At 38.6% G+C, this 16,660-nt stretch overlaps 1 protein-coding gene across 1 annotated transcript in view; it reads right to left on the reverse strand.

The window, feature by feature from the left end:
* LOC126918845 (uncharacterized) overlaps window positions 1-7,865 on the reverse strand; it is a 33,368-nt gene extending 25,503 nt beyond the window's left edge. The window contains exon 1 of the mRNA XM_050727273.1: window positions 7,535-7,865. The gene's annotated coding sequence lies outside the window, so the exon portion shown is untranslated. The remainder of the gene's footprint in view (window positions 1-7,534) is intronic.
* Window positions 7,866-16,660: the final 8,795 nt, after the last annotated feature.

Consider the following 16,660-nt stretch of genomic DNA (forward strand, 5'->3'; position numbering starts at 1 on the left):
GCGTCCCACGCCCAATGATAATCGCATCGCACGATCCTGTCTTAGCCTGTGGAAATCTTAAAGTTTCAGTGACTTTTTGTTCCATTTCAATTTAATTAGCGATAGTTCCCTTTAACGGATTGAAAGTAATACGATATCTTGAAAAACATCTCATATCTCGGCAGTGATTTGGGATTAGAAGACGATATGTAATCCGCCGATTGATTACTTTGCCTTCTTATTACGTTGAAATCGGCAGACCGAGAATTCGCTGGATTTCTTTAGAAGAATTTATAGTTTAATTACGTCGTATCAGAACACCCCTTTTTACTCTCGAAGCGATATTAAGATGAAAATATATATTAACAGGACTCTACTTATCGGCTTTTCCTCCTGCAATCTTCACATTTCATTGTACAAAAAAATATTTTGAATTTTTCCAGAAATGCCCATTACAATTACTCGACGAGAGGAAGCACAATCATCCTTCATCTTCTCGTCTATCCTATGCTCATCCCACGGAATTTCTTCCATCGTTTCCCCGAAATCCATTTGTCTCCACCGGTGGCGGAGGGCTGACGAGGGAAACGGGCCGATGAGTTTAACGGCACGGAATCGGGGCCAATTTCAGCGAGCTCTGGCAGCGCGTATATGGTGCCACGGTTCGGCTCAATTTCTATTGCGACTGGATTACTCTGAAGACGGATTTTTCCAACCGGTTTCGACCGTCACGAAGGCGAAGATAAGTGCGTTTCAGACGAACGGAAATGAAAAATTCAGCGTAACGAACGCGTGAAACGATCGTTCGATCTCCGTTAGAGGCAAAGCTGGAGAAGACGACGAATTTGCGGGAAGATCGATGCGTTCCATTATCACAAAAGTTGGTAATCTAATCCTTTCGGATGAGGATTTTTCCCGAGCAACGAATACGATAACGTAATAATACAAACTACGATACGCTCGAGTTTGAGAAAATGAAAAATGCGAGGAGAGAGCATTATGAGCCATATTTTCCACTCTTCGCAGGGACGGGGATTTAAAATCCAGTTCTAAAATTCCTCCTATTTGGTTTTGAAGGCAAACATACCCTTTTACTCTTCATATTCTTCGTAATTTCAGAAATGTTGCTTGGCGGAATATTAGAACACTGTTGGGGACTTTAGCGGCTGTTGAGGACGGTCTGGTCATCCGCTATGAGGAAATTGCTTGAGAAATGGAAGTCGAACAAGGTGGATGTGTGAAGGCTGACTACTTCTATCTAGTAGGAAATTTATTTCAATGGCATGGTGGAAATGAACGTCTTCGACGTGGCGGAGATTTTAAATTCTCGGCGAGATAGGTTCAATCGAATACTCGTTCTGGTGCAACGATTAAAAATTTATATTGAAATCAGTCGCGTTTCCCACTGGTACGATGTTATTAATGGTAACGAGGTCCTCGTGCGGAGTTTGGAAACTATTTTCTTTTCGAAGAATGGGAGGTAATTGAAATTATCGACGTCTATTCTTTGCAGAGAAATTTCCAACGGCCAGACAAAAAGAAAAAGAAGTACCAATGATATCGAGCGATATTTTAACTCTAATTGCCTTAACGAGCGATGTAACGATCGATCGGCTAAATGTTATGTTCTCGGTATAGCAAAAACGAGATTTCAGACGTGAAATAATGAAATAAACAATCGGCATCGATAACATTTTAATACAGACCTTTTTCCTAGAAATAAGCTGCTTTCAATAAACTTGTATAGAATAGAAGAATAAAAGGAATACCATAAAGATAGACTGTCATTGTCTAATGTTTATCCTACCAGCGTATTTTTCATACAGAGCATCGTTTCCGAACTTCATGCATTTCGAAGATAAGGGAAGAACAGCATTGTTAAAGGCAGAAAAAAGGGGATGAAAAAGAGTAGAATAACGTTCTGGCATATCCGTGTTGTCGGATATTTATCTGGGAAAAGGGGAATAGTGACAATCGGGTAAAGTTGCACGCGCGAGCGAAGGCCACAGGCAATCGACCGAAACTTCGAGCGCTTCATCTGTTAAATGTCTAAATGCCACTCTCTCTCTTTAAACGGTTGGCCGGCTGGCGGAGGTTTTCATTTAGAAAAAGTCACCGGAACGCATTCATTTAGTTTTACGCCAGCAATTTTAATCCGGTCGAAAAGATGAAAGATGCTTATCATGACGTAAGCTCCATTTATTTCTTCTTATCCGTTCTAGGAAGCTGAGTATCGCTGGATAGCTAGAGTACTAGCCAGCACTTGAAAAATTATTGGACGCCGATTCGAATCGTTTCGCAGGTGAACGCGTTAAGGAAATTCACGTCTTTATCTATTTAAGATTTTAATCTCTGTAAATCGAACATTGTCGTATGATAGACGAAGGATTTGAATGGATCGGATCTTCCTGCACGTAATCAGTAAATGGAGCGAGACGGAATCTCCGTTTCCGAAACGAGAATCTTAATCCCCGTTCCCTTTAGCCTCTCTTTTATTTCGCGTTCTTTGACGTTCCCGTTGGAATGAAAAGTTGGCGGAACAGCGTAGGAACTGCGTTCGAATCGCATTAGTCTCGTCGAGTCGAAAGTCAAGTACTACAACAAATGTAACTCGGGCCATTAGCCATTCAACCTCGAGTAGCGCTGCGAATTTATACGAATGACCTGAGCTGAGTTGCGTTAATCCACGCGGCGTACTTTCCGCTTTTAACGTAGGTTTACAAATAATTCCAACGATGGCTGTTTAATCTAATGCGTTGTATGGCGCGGACATTCTAAACGTTACGTTCGTACGAAAATGGTCGTCGTTTGTGAAACAACGGGAAACAATGTGCCGTTGAAGATGTAATCTTCCGTTAAAAATTGTGATTTAGACGGATTATTTAAAGTATTTCGTAGAGAGAACGTGCTGAATAACAACAGATAAGGATTCCGATAATACATCGACACGCAACTATTTTAATAATATCTGAACGGAATTGAATCGATAACGTAATTATATGAGCTGAAATTCGACCATACCCCACGAAGTTTGCATAATACAAACATGGTGTACATAGGACCGTGAGTTCCTCGGCGTTTGAGTAATCCGAAGATGCGCACCGGAATACGGTTTCGCGACGGCCGCTAGATGAACCGGGATTCCAGCGAGTCACCGATAAACAACGTTCAATCTACCGGAAAGTAAACTGTATTAAAATTGCAATGGAATTTAATGAATTCATTACCGTTAATTCGCTGATTCTTTGTTCGCATTAACAATACAGCATTGAATTTCGTAAAATACGATAGATAACGTATGCCACGCTTTGTTATATCCCATTTTCTGTAAATATAAGTAAACCATTAAAATGTTAAAAGTCGTAAGTGTCAAAGAAGAAAAAAAGAAAAACAGAAATCGATTTGTTTATGATAATATAAGTTGTACATTGGATAGGACGAAGAGATTATAAGGGCTGGAGTAATTAAAATGGAACCTATATCGTGATGGAAAATAAATTTTCTATTGTACTGATACTGTCCTGATATTTGATACCGTCCCAGTGAAAAAGAACGTAAACGTCAAAATGAATCGAAATGCGTAGTTTATTCCTATTGGAAATTTTCGCTTCTGGGTTACTCAAAATGACATGTAAAATATCAACGTATGGCGATCACGATGTGACACTGAATATATTAGAGGCAATATTTATATTTAGAGAGAAGTATAATACATCGTGCTTTCATGTATGACTCACTTTTCACCAAGGAACGATAAACCGAGTATATTTAGAATCATGCAATGCTGCACCAAAGTGTATAATCGGTCGCATGATTACCGTGAATACTGAAGAGCTCTCGCGGCCTGAATCGGATTCGTCGGGTTTGTCGAGCAAGAAGCTCTTGCTACCTACGCCTTCAATTAGCTCTGTTTTTATGTATGAGCAGCATTCCTGAATTTGTTTGCAGTCAAAGAAAGGAACCTGAGCCAGGTGGAACTGGAATCAGGATTAAGAACAAAGCGAAAATATTTCGCCTACTGTTTCATCTTATCGTATAAGAACGATAAGACGTGTAAGAACACGAGTACTTCTGAAGGTTGTATTGCTTGCTCGTGTGTCAAAGTTTCTGAGATGCTGAATAAAAGCTGATGCGTCTGCAACAATCATTTGTCTGCCTCTAATTGCGCGGAGAATGCGAGTCAAGTTTGCTCTTATACGCAAGATTACATCGCTCAGGGGCACATTTCCTCTTTGACGTGGAATATTCCAATACCTGTTAACGATGGTAATTAATTCGGTTACTCAAATTATTCAAATTCACGAACACGATTATATTGACGCAATACTTTACCTAATTTAGTCTCTCTATTACTTGCAAACGCTATCATTTCACAAGAAAGGAAAAATACGGAACGTCGTACTTGTTCGTGGTATGTGAATTGGAAAATTGTCAATCGAGAGCATTAAACGTTTTAATCCCATTAGTGATACAAAACATTGTACAATGTTACGCGCGGATTAAATTTTAAGCTATTTAACTGGAAAACGAGTAGATTTGTAAAGCATTGATGAACTGATTGCGCGTTTACGTTTCCTCCCTGTAAATGTAACACGTAACTGACTCTATACGACTTGGCGTACTGACGATTCGCGATCGATATTGTGCAAACAAAAATAGAACGTAATGCACTTATTTTCTATCAAGCCGATTGGTCGTGGTCAGACGCGATAGAGCGTCCCGAAAAATCGTGTTGCCGGTATAGTAGTATCAGTCTTTCACGTGTCAGCCGGCGTACCGTGGAAGGCGTATCCAACGCGAACCAAGGAGTTGGTGACTAACATTTAAGATTCAGATGAGCTCGTGTGAATAGACCTGCTGTCTACCTTACGGCCGTTTTAGTCACAGATATACACGCACTTGCCACTTGCTATAAGAACATATGCTTTCTTTAAACGGACGACCGAGTGAAAAGTTCTCGGTATATAAATGAAAAATTTCGCGTCACAACGCGGGTGTCCCGCATCACGACCGCTCATCCATAAAACAGCAGATCGTATGCCGAGATCGTGGAATGGATAATTAACGTTTATTATACGAGAATCTTAATGAATAGTCAAGCGTGTTCGCATATGAGGTACATTTTTCGTACTGAACTCGTATTGCTATTTTCTCACTTTTTTTTTTTTTTTTTGTAACGTGTCGAGAATCTATGCGATTGGACGAGATAACATCGAAGTTAGAACACGTTTGCAGAGAAGCTAAATAGTAAAAAATACGATTCTAGTAATAAAGGGATCGTAAGTTTCGATATTAATAGAACATACGCGGAACTAGAACTTTGAGAGTTAAGTACACCGTGTATTTCTGAAATTAGTCGATTAGTTTCACGATCCGCGTCTACGATTCTAGGAACCGAAGAATCAAGGATGAATACTTTGAAGAAACGATTGCATACAGAGAGGTTGATTTCGTAATACGCTTCGGAAAGCAAGAGACGGTGCAACGTTGCAAAGCTTGCTATGGAAAATCTTAGGAAATCGCGAGAATCTTTTAGTGTAATTTGTTGCCGGGGCATGGGCACACATTTCACGGTATTACGTATTCACGGATGTAGAATATTAATAGCGAAGGTCTTCTGCTTCGCGTTTCGTTCTCAAAACGAGATGAAAAACAAAAAATGATATTAATAGGCTTTCTCTAAAAAGCTTGTGATTAAACGAAGAAAAGGACTGGATCCCTTTGACCGTGTCTTCTTCGTCGTGATTTATTTTAATGAATTTTTATTAAGTAGCGTAAAAAATGTTGAAATTGAAGAGATAGGATTAAAAATTTGATTCCCTTGATATATCCATGAAAATATTAAATCTTTTCGAGAGGTCAATTAATTTGCTTTCTTGAGCTAAACTATATTCACGATGTACGCGCTATATATTGTTCATATTTTTGTAAAGGAATATTTGTTAATACCATTGATGAAAATAACTTTATATCACTATTAACGATGTTTATCATATTAACGATGTCGCTTGAAATAACGAACGAGGCCAGACGTTTAATTTTATCTGGAAAATTTAATCAGAGAAGAAATTTTTGTGACGCAATTCATTAAGAGAATCTTGATCGGATTTTGAACGAGAAACGCATAATATTATAAAGGCCACGAGCAGAAAAAAATATTCTGTTATCTTTCAAAAACGAATTCATGTTGAACCATCTGCGTAGAGCTCGATCAAAGGATTGCGATGTGAGAGAAAAATTTTCGTGAAAAAGAAGAGGAAAATTAATACGATATAGCGATCCTCTCTCTCAATAGAAGCATGCAATGTATTTTGCATATAGGAATTTTGTAAGTATCGTGGTTCAATGTCAAAAAGATGTAAGTATACAGATAAATGTTAGTTATGAATATGGCATGATTACTCTTGAAAATCCATTGAAATTTCTTCCATGAGGATATTGTTACTCCATGAGGGATACGTTCTAGAAACACAATTTTATTTGGCCGTTCCATTCCCCGCGCACGCTTAGCAATTAAATCCAATCAATCGTTGTAGCGGTAAAATTAGAAGGAATGCGAATGTCCCTGTAATTTCAATTCACTATCGCGAACGAAGAATTTCGCAGAATCAATGCTGCAGTTCGATGAATTAAACTCGAATTAGTCTGTACTAATTTCTTCAAACATTCTTCTCTGCTATTTCTCCCTTTACATTGCGATGAAATCCTCGCCTGGCTTCTGTGTCCTTACTCGCTCTACACTCTGACCACCCTAAAGCCACGAGATATCTACGTTCTTGACCCACTTGTACGTTGAATCTTTTATTGCAAAAAATTTTCCGTTTTACCAGCGAAACTTAAGCAGCGAAAATTCGCGATGAATAAAAATTAACATAATTAGGACAAGACTTTAAGCGCATCAAGAACAGGGTCAACGCCCAAACATATTCCCTCTGTTTACAAACGCCTTTAAAAGAGAGGCCTGCTGCACGAGGCATAATTATATGTCAGGCATTTGGCTTTTTCCATTGAACAACTATAGCGCACGGCTCGTCCCCGAATTCTTTCATGAAAAAACGAGCGGTTTAATCACGTCGGTGCTTTAGAGGTTGCTCAACCAGCTCGTTTGAGTTATTTACTCCTTTCCGTTTCCGTTCTCGTGTCAATAACATCCCCGCGAAAAGTCAACACTAAGTGTCGCTATTGTCACAATCGATCTTCCGTTCTATGTCACTAAGCCATCCATTCGACGTGAAACGTAGTTAGGCCATTTGAAAAGCTGTTTCACCTCGAACCAAATTCTGTGTTTTGCCCTTGCGAAACGGAATAACGTTCTATAGGGTCAGCTGATGTTCGTAGCAATACAACAGTTAAACGTAATTGAAAGAATGAAACGTAGTTTCCTTTAGAGAACACCGAGGGACTAAAATTCCGGAAAAATTAAAAAATAATGAGCACGAAAAGAGTTCGAGGCGATTATTACTTGAACGACTCTTCTGTTGCAAAATCAATTACACCGAGAGGCATGCACTCTATGACAAGCAGCTCGAAGACGAAACTTTCCAAGTCGACTTACCTCCGTGTACGAAAACGGTGGTAACGTGTTCATGTCCACCAAGGAGTACGATCGCGAGGTATCACGTTCTCCCGTTGGTATCATATGTTAAAATTGTTATAGCTCGCGGATTGGCAAAAGATTGCAAACGGTGGCGTACTCGCTTCTTCTCGGAAGGTTGTCCGACAAACAAATCTAGTTACTCGATGTTGATAGAAGATACAATTTTGACTTTCTATTCGATTCTGACGACAAGGTATCCCGGGGGTTGGTTTGTTTTCGTCGCGGCAGCCGGTCGCAGCGCAGGTTATCGCAGTCGCGGCTTGGAGCAGACTGAACGCGCCCCGCAGCTCAGGCCAGCGAATAGCATGACGCGCAGAACGGAGACGCTCTCACTGATACGCCCCGTGATTGTGGGCTCAACCTTAGACGCAATTCTACGACGATTGTACGTCTCATCGATCTTTTCGTGATTGATCTTAATTTATTAAAATCGTTTGGAAGTATGCTAGAACTTTCGGAAAAATCGTGGATGAAGTGGCTATTGATTATACCATAAGATGAGAACTTGTGAGTTTTATTTAAATTTGTGGAAGGAACTAACTTACCGAAGGAAAGGAACATAATTGGTATTATTTGTATCGAGTGGAATATCCGGGAGACGTTTAAGAACATTCCATGTGCATAATTTATTTATTTTTTTTTTTTTTTTTGGAGTTTTGCATTCCCGAAACAACGTCGTACGAAAATCTTGAAAAATCATAAAACATTCACGATATTACCGCAATATTGATATTAATCAGATGTACATTATAAACATACCAGATGAATTATTTGTCTTGAAAAGTTATGTTATCTAGGCGAATTTCCTTCCGTTTTGTTTAAGCAATGCGATAGCGTTACAGCAGCACGACTCACATCTTAAACAAAGTTGATGGTAGGTTAATTGATTTATCCTCATTTTGCATCTTCTCGGTTGACAATCGCTTTATCCGTGCTAGAGTTTCTAGGCACCAGCAGAATGAAACTTCGCCTGTCCTAAAGAGTTTTGGAATGTTTAATAGCTCTTTTGTCTTTACGGGAGCAGATTTTTTCGCACTGCATGAATTTTTCATCTATTATGAATCTTCCATACCGTAACTTGGCACAGTTTTGAATTTCTCTGGTAAGCACTCTGAATTCTTACGAAATGATTGCGTACGAAAATAAATACGCGATCGTTGTTTGTTTATCTCATCTTTTCCCTAGCTAATTGATTTTCAGTCTGCATGGACCTATGTGAGAATCGAATCTTTCGTTAAAAGTACATCGCAGCATGTTACAAAGAAACGGAAACCAGGAAGGGAAGTAGCATTTCAAAGTAGGTATTGCAATAAAGGGATTATTTTTATGCGACCCAAAGGTCGATCCCGTTGCTTCGAAAGGAATACAGTTTGACCAGCATGATCGATGGACTTTTGTAATATATCAAAGAAAATTACCGTGGCATCGGTTATGCATGAAAAACGGAAGCAACGAAATCGAGCGATCGTTACGATCTTAATAAGTAGGATTTAAATTCTCGTTGAAATTTTAACGTATGTACACCCGCTGCATTTTTATTGGCGAACGCTTCATGTTTCGATAAAATTAGACGCGTGGTTATTTTTTTACCCTGGCTATACCGTTATGTTACGAAAACACGACACGACAAACAGGAAATCCCGTAGGAGCAAGGGTTAATCGTCTATTTTTTCTCGATAATGCGATCAAATCGTCTTTTTGCTGTACATTTTTCATATAATTATTCTCACGTTTCGTGATTTTATCGGTGGAAAATCCTCGATGCCCGCGGGACTTTTAACGACTAAATAGTTGAACAGACGTTCTTTGTACGTCGCGACTACAGCCTGATCAAACGGTTCGAACAAAAAACGCGTTCCTTTTTGTCTTTCTACGTGTTGTCGACCGTGTACACTTTGTGTATATGCCGTTGGTTATTATTGTCACATTTCTGTTTCGTGTACTTATTTCCTTCTTATAATTACGTGTAATTGGGTATAATTAGATGAAACGTTTAGTTTATTCTCCGACAGAGGGAATAAAAAAAAAGAAGAAAATTCCGTGTACCACAGCGTTTAATATTAAAATGCGACGAATTTTTCGCGATACCTTTAACAGGGATACTCGTGTGACATTCGAATCCTCTGCCATCGTAAAAAGTACGCGTAACACACGCGTGGCTCATTTAATACCAAAGACGAAGAAGAAATGTTTATTTCGTTGATGCAGCATAAACAGAGTTTATTTACTGAGATATTTCTATCGGTATTTTTACCGCCCGGAGGCAACAATCGGATACACGTGGTTACTCGGAACTTCGCAGACATTGGAAATTTAAATTCTTTCTTTCGTATCGCCAAACGTACATAAATATTCACTGTACGTTGTTTACAATTCATTTTCATTGAATTGATTAAATATGCAATCGTTCCTGTTGCAATCGTTCATAGGCGACGGTCTTGAGGAAATTTTATAATTTACACGTAGCTATTTTTCAGGTTTTTCATCGTCATGCCGTCGTTGTTGGTTTCTGACTCTTCCTCACCACCAGTTTCCCATCAGTTTTCATTACAAACGTGAACCTTTACAACTGGTCTGCACAGAATTCTCGAGAAAAAGGAAAAAGGAAGAATACCGCTAAATGTCAAACTTTTTGACAGAGGAATTCATCTCGAAACTGATGTTTTGGTTTATCATCGGTTACGTGCTGCGAAAGCATTTTTCAGCCGCGTAATATGAACTTCAACCTTAAACGAAGGAGCGATAGGACGGTAATAGGATAAAAAAAGTTTCGTATCAAATTTCTTTCAGCACTATTTCCTTCGATGCTAGTCAATCTCCTGTAACCTGTATTGCATCCTCGATTATTTCCCTTTGCGATATGCAAGCAAGGACCTTGTCGACAAGAAAGTAGATTTCATCGCGAATACCAAATGATTTAAAATACGAGGAACACCTGCAATCTCATACGACGGTCGCCTATTTTTAAAATCTGTCTAGTATCGACGTTGTCCAATTAAATCGTTGTTCACGCTATAGAAGGTGGAAATTATCTGACCTTATTCGAATTTCGAACAAGGGCACCTGCACAATTCCAAACATGAAGTTAATTTGAAGTTAGACTTGTCGTTTGCAAAGGTTCGTTGTCAACTCTCTATCGTCGGCATTGGATTTCACGAAACCAATTCCACTTGTAGGAAAGGCGTTGCAATTCCTGCTCGAATAATTCGTAATTCACATCGTCGAACGCGATTAGCGCGTAATCTTAATGATTTTTCGATTTGTTAATCGAAACGGAGCGAAATAGTTGGAATCGTTTACAGCGTTTGTAGTGTTTCCAGCGAGGTGCATCGGGTTGAGGTTGAAATAAAAATAACGATTTTCAGCGATACGTTAAATGAAATAAAACGCGGCTGGCTATGTGTAACTTTTGACACCAATAACTTCGACCAAAAGATTAACGAACCAGAGAAAAGAGCGTGCTTCTATAATTTTGCAAGCGTGACTCGACAATTTCCGATAATGAACAGCTTAATAAAGCGCGCTTTTAGCTAGATCAATTCTGTCCCTGACAGTTGTAATTTGATGCTGTTAAAAAGGTCGATGGCGCCCGTGTTCAAAGTGCCAAGTTTAATGCAACGTACAGTCGCACAGATAGAGATATCTAGTAGTGCGTCTAATTGCTTAGAGATTAGATCAATTTCCCTTTTGAAATATTTAATTCCACCTTAACGCGATGTTTAAATTAAGTAATTTATTTCAAGATAGCGGTACACACACCGTGTTTCGTGCAACATTTTTTACTTATCCACGACATTTACTGGGGCGTCACAACACGACTCGTTGAATATTCCTCTTCGTAGATACCTGGAGCATGTTACACGTCATTCTAACTCGACCATACGGCTAACTGTAACTTTATTATACAGCTCGTCCAAATAATCAAAACCTTGTCGACCTTTATTATTTTCGTAGAGAATTTAACGATTGCTTCGCTCTACGCTAATTAAAAGCAGCGTTAAGATGCGCTGGAAGAGTCGAAAAGCGATGAGTTAATCCTGTTATAACCAGCTAACGAGAAACTAAATTTCTCTTTGCAAATCCCGTAGCAAAAGTACGTCCCACTGACTGTTATTGTGCTTCCAAATATTATTCGAAAATTATTCGATATCATTAGAATGTTTCAGTCAAGATCATATAAGGTCATTTAAAAGACATGCAAAATCATTCCAAGATCATTTTAAGATATCCCTAAGACCATATAATATCGTTTAAAGCTTGCTCCTGCCTTGAAGATCATGCAGCTAACTCAATAGTCTAATTTCATAAATTTATCGTCTTCCCTTTCCATTCCATTATTTTGCATTGGTCTTTGAGTTAAAATCTGTCCCGCAAATAAATGATAGACAAGAACTGAAATTGTTCACCGAAGAAAAGGAAACTGGACGACAATACCGAATCGTATGTATGTTTTCCAATTTATGAACTCGTTGGAAATCATATTGGAACAGCTAGCAGACGATTTTATTTCTCAACTACGCTGCTTATGTATAGTTCTATCACAATTGCACGAAGCAATTTCTCGATCGCCAAGGATCGTATCCAATAGCTATGAGTATGTACCTAAAGTTGAAACAAGGAGTAATTTTCTCGAGATTGTTATTGTACGTTCTTGGAACGTCTTCCGAGCACCGAATACGTGGAACGCGATGAAACTCTTCCGCAGTGAGCACGGCCGTGCAATTCGTCACAGTAAAATTAATTAAACTACGCGTACCGTTGTCAGCTGAAACTTACGGCTTAGGATTGCAAGTGTAAGAGCTGATATCCGTTTTGTTGATAATTTAATTCTTCTCTTTGCTATGTAAGCTTTGGAGTTTGGCTTTGAAACAAAGCTAGCTGACCGAACTATCATAAATAATCCAGCAGGTTGAAACATTGTTTGTAGTATCATAATGCTGTTTGCGGGATTACCAGTTAGCTTTTGGCACGCCACCCACTTCGTTTGTAAACACACGATCGTTGTTTGAGATAGAGATTAGGTTCGAGATAATTGTAAACACTTCCTAAGGATTCAACGAGAAAGTAACAATGGCTGCACTGTTATTGGCCTACTAGGTATAATACTTGCCGCATAAAATTCGAGAATTTATAAGAAAGTCTACTTAAAATTTTATTATCTTAAGAAATTCTGTCGTCAAGTGTCTATAAAATTAAAGGAAACTTTTACTAGCACATATTGGGAGAATTTCGAATTAGCAGGAAATTTGCTTTGATTATCTACTTATGTTAGAAAGTCTTAGAATATTTGCTGTTTTTTTTTCTTAAATAAATACTTTGGTATTTTAAATTATTGTGGATTTTAAATTATTAGGTTGTCCGAAAAGTGTTTTTCGTTTTATGAGGAAATAATAGACGCACAACGTTTTCTGTTTTATATTATTTTATCGAATTACGTACGATCCATTTTGTTCTGTTGAGATAAACATCGCGACATTTCACAGACTTGGTTCCACGTTCGTATGAAGGTGCACAGTTGTAAAAAACACGTCTGCGAAAGAAAGACACTTTTCGGAAACCTAATACATTCATTTTTCAACGAAATCATTAAGACGTTAGTAGCGTACACTTTCTTTGTCGTGTAAATCTCAAAACACCTTGAGACTGTCCCAAGATACTTGAACGCACGTATAAGTATAATCTTATTGTTAGGTAAATAGCGCATGATTCTTTTATGTATGGAACGAAATTCAGATTGTTTCAAGGTTATCATCATCGCTCCGGAATTCGTAAAACGAAGGCAAGAAAGTTGGAATCAGTGATTGAACGATTTACCACGTCGAACGGAGTCTGATCGGAATCCTTCTTGTAAATATTTCCCGTTACCGAAGATTGCAAATATATTCCCTTGGATCAACTGACAATCACGTTTGTCAAAGTCTCTTTAGATTTAAATTACTATATTGCAGTTAATGGAATGGGATGTGCGAAGGATGACGTAAAAGAATGAATCGTTTGTTACGCCACTAAACAAGTTTCATTCTCTTCGGAATCGAATTTCGATTTCAATCAAAACAGTACTGCCTGCCGGCAAGATATTTGCCATGAAAATGAGCTTTGGAATTAAATTCCACCCAACACGGACAGACAATCAACTTACAAACTGTATTAATGAACTTCTTAGAAGAATCGATTCGATCCTGTTCGACAAGTTGTCGTTGTCGTTATTTTTATCGTCAATCGTTCCCCTTTTTAAAGAATAAATATCATCTAGCCTATTAACGGCAGATAAATCAAATTTCCTGCGCCCTTCGTTAACCCTTTTAATAGCTCCGTGCTTATCTTTATAAAAAAAAGTCACTTCCTCGACAGTACACTACATTCTTTGTATTATTACCTCTTGAAAGGTATACGCTTCTCCGTAGATGTCGAATCGAGGATACTATTAGTATCGTTTTTTTCCATTCTCTTAAAATGCTTCTTCCATTAGCGGTCACTTTGTTATACCTTCCATTCAACCTTGATGCAAAGGCTGTCCATTCGTCTGTCAACATCTTCGAATCTACTCTTTTCTGTTTCACTTTGATTAACATCTCGGTACACCGCAATAGGATTAAAGGATGACGTTTTTGAAAAAGCACATATGAAAATGAAGAGATGAACATATTTGTTCCGGTTATTTGCCTTGCAAATGCGTACAATAGCAACCTAATTCCGTGTAAATGAATAATATCGCGCGCGAATACGTCGCGTGATAATTTTTCGATTTATTTTTGCTGACTGATAGACATAATAACTGAGCAATTATCGACAAAATATACAAAGGATTCGAAATTATTCACCTGATAAATTTCGACCGTTACCCCCTCACGAGTAACCAACAAGGAAACACGATTGTTTCTAAGAAACGAGATGTCAAGAACGAGCGGACCGATCTCGAAATGTCGTGAATATTTGAAAGCAGGTGACTCGCGAACTACTGTGACGACCATCTTATCATGGGGCCAACACACTTGACGCTCCTTAGAGAATAAAAGATATTCCTCCGACCTATTTTCCACGCATTCTTTCGGTCGGTCGTGAAACCGATTCTGCTGACATCGCGCAGATCGCTTCCACTTCGCTTTTCGATGCAAATGTTATTTGGAAAGTTTATTCAAAAATTCCAAGCTGTGATCCCCTGGGAATCGATGGAAAATTCTATGCAGACCTGTCGTGCTTTTATTTCGAATATTTTGATCGAAGAAATGCTAACGACGATTACATGAATAATTTTCCGCCGTTATTTTATTTTCCAAGAAGAACCTTTTACCTGCACGTTCTTGGATTCACGAATTAATTTAATCGAAATGTGAAATATGCAGTTTCTTTCTGTCTTCCGGTACATGATCGTTCTCCGACGGATATGTCGGACATGATCCCATTTAAGCTGTTTGTCGGAGCAGGAAATTCAGGCGACGTTATACGCTCGAATTACTCTCGCACGTAGGGAATGTATTCTACGAAAATTGTAGAAATATCTGTTTCGAGGTAGAGGAGCGCTCTCACCTTCGGGACGCCCCATTCTTACATATACCATGGTATAGTGTGTAGAAAATAAGAACGGGAACGCGAGTGTATTGGATTTAAAGGGGAGAGCATAGTTTCAGCCAGAATGAATTTGCCCCTTCAATTGTTTTCAAACTTGATGACTACCTTGGCTCCGCACGTGCATACCTTATGAATATACTTACTTTGTAGATGGGTACAGAAACGCACAAAGCGTATAAAGTAATATTTCCATAATATCGCTCGCGTTTCCTCGACGTCGCTCTGATAAATACATATGTATCCTGTAGAACACGGAGATAAGGCGAGGGAGAAGATTTTTCATTTTTAGCAGTGATATGAAATCGCTGGGCGACTGCGGAAATAAAGTTACAAGATTCCGGATAGTCGTAAGATTGGGACGTAAAAATCCGTGTTGCCGCAGTGTTTAAATTATTCATTAATACCAGGAACAGTGAAAAGAATAAAGTGGAAAATGGAATTCCCCTGTACTGACAGCCAGATTTTTTTTCTTTTATTCTTTTGGTACAGCTAGCAATCTGTCTGCGGTCAGCTTCCGTTCTCAGTTCAAAGCGAAAGGACAGAATTCTGATCGATCGTACAGGGTCGACGACGTAGGCACTATCTTTTAATTCGTTTCTTTATTCCTCGCTCTACTGCTCCAAGAAGAGATTAGCCGCCACTTCGAATCTGTAGAAGCATTTTATCTATCTTATTCCTAAAAACGTATTACTTTAGGATGAATTAAGTTCCAAATCGGATGGAAAAAGTGCAGCACTCTCGAATTTAGTTTAATGACGAAGAGACGTTCCAAAATAGTTAAAAAATTAAATAGTCTTGCTTAATTTAAAGCTGTGCAATACCAATTTCCTGGATATGTATTGGTTGTTAATTAATGTGCAATTCCCCTGTTGATTTCTCTCTCTCTCTCTCTCTCTCTCTCTCTCTCTCTTTTTCGTTTAATCGTTGTTCATCCGTAACAGCAGTTAGCCGTAAACGAAAATATAAAAATCGACGAGTTCTATTTGTTTGCAACGCGAATGAGCATTTCTTTCGAAACGTCGCGCGTCGCGTTGGAAACGCACGTACTGGCAACTGCAAACATCGATCGAATAACGTTAATTCCTTGATAACGTTTTCCATCTAAAAGGATTTTATTCGTAATAGGGCCGCGAGATGTTAAACTTTCTGCCTCAAATTTAACTCTCCAATATACATTGTTTTTTTAAATAAAAAACGACTTAATGATAATTTTTCACCTTCGCTATAAAGCAAAATATTCAACGACTAACGCCATATAAATTCAAAATCGGTTTGTTTCAAATTGAACAATTACTTCCCGGAGGGAACAGCTCGACCAACATCGATTTTCTATTCGATGAAATTCCATCGACTCTAGCAGGTATACATACTAATTTTTCATACGTTAACTTTACTATACTTATAGTACGTAAATATCAGATGATTTACGAAAATGTACTACGCGGCAATTTTTTCAGGGAAAGTTTGGATACGTCTTTCAGCTTCACAAATTTAGTTAACCGAAGGAAAAACTTT

Source organism: Bombus affinis, chromosome 7 (genome assembly GCF_024516045.1).
Source record: "Bombus affinis isolate iyBomAffi1 chromosome 7, iyBomAffi1.2, whole genome shotgun sequence".
In the NCBI taxonomy this organism is placed as follows: Eukaryota; Metazoa; Arthropoda; class Insecta; order Hymenoptera; family Apidae; genus Bombus; species Bombus affinis.